The 4,139-nt window shown below is 38.7% G+C and overlaps 1 protein-coding gene and 1 pseudogene across 2 annotated transcripts in view; one reads left to right on the forward strand and one right to left on the reverse strand.

Annotated features, from left to right (window-relative positions):
• Positions 1–3,749, reverse strand: part of LOC122352555 — a 5,833-nt pseudogene extending 2,084 nt beyond the window's left edge.
• The window catches only part of LOC122352551 (disks large homolog 2), a 110,536-nt gene that overhangs the window by 43,078 nt on the left and 63,319 nt on the right, over positions 1–4,139 (forward strand). The window lies entirely within an intron of this gene.

Genomic DNA, 4,139 nt, shown 5'->3' on the forward strand with positions numbered 1-4,139 from the left:
CTCTAAACTAGCAGTTTTCAGATTTAGAATGTTAATAGAATATGACAAAAGTCCAAATCCTGTTGACATTTACTTGTAAAAACCCACAAATGTTTTTTATCTTTGGAACAAGATACATTAAAAAAACAAAGCCTGAATTAAATCTCTTTATCATATAAAGCTAAGATATCTTTGAGCTCCAACCCTAATCATATAAACCTTAACCAGGTAATCAAAGTTACAAGCAGTTGTGTTGGAATAGGGTTGGAACTGAACCCTGATATAAAGTGACCTTATCTCTTCAGAAGATTTGTTTTTTCTATCTATTAAATAAAAATAGAATTTTCATTTTTGAATTAACTATCTCAAATACAAGTCTTTATCTTCCAGCAAAAGATGACTCCTCTTGCATACACAGATGCATTCAAAGCTGTGTCCAATTAAATTGGACACACGGTCACACGTTGCCCATATCAGTGTGGCTTTCTTGCGTTAACTAAAACTATTGGATGATGGCCACTGTCAATATAAAAATATGTCAACCAGAAAACAACTGCACTTGTCAACCCAATATGCTTTTGTGGCATTTGAGCACTAAACAGAGTAAACTGTAATTGGATACTAGTTTGATCTAAAGTATGATGGCAAATATCAAATTAACAGATTTTTCCATCAAGAGAAAATAAAATATGCAGGTACTGAATGAGAAGAGATTCCATAGAGCACAGTCAGAAAGTGAGAAAGGTTTCACCTCCACCATCAACAGCAGAAACTGAAAACACTTTTGTCTGCTACTGTATGAATTATGAAAGTGAGAAATGAAATATGTGAGAAGAAGAGAGATAGACTGGAGGTCTGGTCCAGAGGTGACCGAGTGGGCATCTACATGGGGAACTTACTCTGGCCTTTGGATAGCATGTCATCTGGGTTGTCCTGTGGATCAGTCAGGAAGGGAGCAACAAGAGAGACAACAACCACAAGAGTACAAGGGTTACTGAGACACTCTAAGGCCTGGTCCAGCCACTGAACACAGCAGGCACCAAGCTCTCTCTGTCCACTGGTGTTGCTCTGGTGTCTGCTGCGTCCAGTGGAGCAGTGCCCACCTCTGTCCTTATGACCTGCTGCCCTATTCTTGCCCAGCATTGAGCTGGAGTGCTGATTTCTGTACTTACGGTCCACATCGCTTGTTTCCTGCTCACTCGCCTCCTTGTTCTTGTAGAAAGGGAACTTGCGGGAAAACAGATTCTTTTTACGCTTGTCATTGAGGGACTGTTGAGGAAGAGAAGGAAAGGGAGGGCAAAAGAAAAGAAGGGAAGGGGAAGAGGGCTGTCTAATGTCCATATGGAAAAAATAAAAGATGATTGTTCTGCTCTCGACTTTGTGGCCCTCTGACACACCTCTTAATACAGTTTATAAGTGTTAACTCAATTAATGGAGGATGTCACAAAGTCAGAATCGTACATGAAATGCATGAAGAACTGCAGTGGACAAATAAATGGATTTGAGTCACAGATTCGAAAAACAGCTAGCAGCAGGAAATCTCAAACACAAGAGAAGCAGACGGACAGATCTGCATGCAGAGGGTAAGAAGCATTGTGAGGGTGCCAGAAGCATGTGGAGGCCTATAACTGCTTTTCTTATCAGCAGAAACATGCAACAACAAAAAAAAAAGCAAGTTGGCCTGATTTTCCTTTCCTTCGTTCAAGGGCAGGTGAATGTAGCATGAAATACGTTGCTGTAGAAACAGCCTGTCTGTAAAATTATTTAAACATTACTGTATGGCTTTTTTCTTTGGCAGTGATGCTGCACCGGGACTACAGGTGCATCTTCATTCCTATGCAGTGATCAGTTATAAGCCTGGCTGGTTAACACTGCGGCACTATGGATTACTGGAGAGCAATGCAAGGTAAGTAAAAGGAGGAATGTGTGAGGATGAAAGACAGGAGAGGAGAAGGTGTGGCATACAGAAGGACAAGCAGTCCGACATCAATGGCAAGCGTATTTGTCCTTCGTTTTCCTATCATGCATGTTTTGTCGGGCTGTTAGATAAACTGGTGTTTTGACTTCTATGCCTCATAAATGAGTTATAGATGTATTACAGTTATATGCTTTTTTTTTGGACCTGCGACACTTGCAGCTACGCATGCTGTTAATTTAGACCGGTCCATTCATATGGCCGACTGATTAGTATCAGAATATTACATTCCACTGAATGCACTGAGCATTATTAATTGTGAGTTAATATCAAATGGTCAAACTTTCACAGAGGTAGGAACATTAGCAAATACTAACTTGTAAAGCAATTTGAAATGCATTTCAATGTCATTCTAAATACAAAGTATAAGCAACATACTACAGGAGCTTTGTTCCAATCCCTAGTGAGTTGCCTACTTCTAAAGCATTTAAATCATCAAATCCATGATGAACTGGTTGTTCCATAAGGAAGGAAGCAAGCATATTAAAATGCTGCTTTCTAGAACGCTAAATGTTGGCCAAAATCTAAGGCAGCATGCCAGTGTAATTAATCAAATGGATGAGGTCAGTAATAATTATTTATTTATTGAAAGAAATGACTGTCTTTATTTAGTGATGGTTAGGTAAATTATAATTTGTAATGTTACTAAATAATTCTATTTGACAAAATGCTAGAAAACCGTGGTCCAACTTAAAATCTAAATCTACTCTTGAGTATTTGTGTATGCACGACACAAGTGCTATCAGTTACTTGCAAGGCTTGATTCAGTCCGGGTGTGGTCTTAAAAGACATAGCTAGTAAGGCAGCAAAGCAACTCACTTGGTATTGTTCAAGACTTTGTAGGTGTGCATGTATGAAAAGATTTACTCACCCCTTTTTCTCGTGACTTGGAGTTGAACTTAACTGTCTTTAACCTCGCTCTCTCCTTCTTCTCCACTTAAGAGAAAACAAAGACAATATATTACATTAGCCATTACTGATCAGTTACACTGCAATTTATTCTCGTTCATCTGAACATATCTAAGACAAGCACTAGATGCTACTGAGTGTCAACTAAGCATGCACAATGAATCAGGTTCGGTTAAAGAAGTCAGGAGGACTTTGGTAAAGTGGTGCTATGGCACCTATTTAAACTATTTAATATAAAAACAAACGTACCTGCAACAACAATAATATTAATTTTATAAGCTCCAGCCTCTCACCTTCTTTTGCTGGGGATAACGCCCATTTCTTCCACCTCTCCTTGCGTAGTGACCTGCCGTGCCTGCCACCACTCATCATCTGAAGCATTCACCACATGCAGTATGTCCCCAAATTTGAAATTCAGGCCTTGGCTGGGCAGCCCAGAATCCTTAGTTTTATCATAATCGAACAGTGCCCTGCAGAAAACCAAAAAAAAAGTCAAATTAAGACCAAAGAAAAAAGATGCTTGCTCCTTTAGCTGAGAGCACATGGTAAAGTCCAACCAGAAGCTTCAAAAATTGCTAAAACATTTTGATAGATGTGTGTAGACTGCAAATATAAGATATCCTGCAATGAAAATAGAAATTGTTATAGTCTTTTCTTCCATACAGTGACGTATATCCATCTTAAAGTGTTTCTTGACTATGAAAACGATCAAGTAGAAATGGTTTCACCTATCAGCTAATTGCTGTAATCTCATGTGAGTAACAGGTGTCCAGTACCTGACGTATAGTGATCTCTTTTGACTGGTCCTTAGAGATCCTGACCCTGAGCTGATGCTGCTGTTCATCATTTGCTCTCTTAGGTCATGGATCTTGGCTTCAAAACGGCTGTACTCTGAAATACAAGGCCACAAATGTCACCCTAATAAGGCACTGTATAAATAAAAGCTTGAGTATTTGTGCATAAAATCAATGTTACCAATAAAGCACATGATCCAAGTTATACAAATATTCCTACAAATAGCACTGTCAAGATAAGTAGCAATTGGACGCCAATTTATGTCCTACAGTGGAATTAAAGGGCATATTAATTTTCATTATTTTCCAAAATGTTCACAGGACGTAAATGTCATACAAATGTAAGTGGTTCGGAACAAACACTGACTCTAAGAAGAAATTCAAAACCTAAAAATCTGTATTTTAAAAATGTGAAGCTATTGTGAGTCTATCTGTGTTTACCAAGGGCAGTGCAAGTCAAAAGCAGAAAATGTAACTGATGG

This window comes from Puntigrus tetrazona, chromosome 10, assembly GCF_018831695.1.
Source record: "Puntigrus tetrazona isolate hp1 chromosome 10, ASM1883169v1, whole genome shotgun sequence".
NCBI lineage: Eukaryota > Metazoa > Chordata > Actinopteri > Cypriniformes > Cyprinidae > Puntigrus > Puntigrus tetrazona.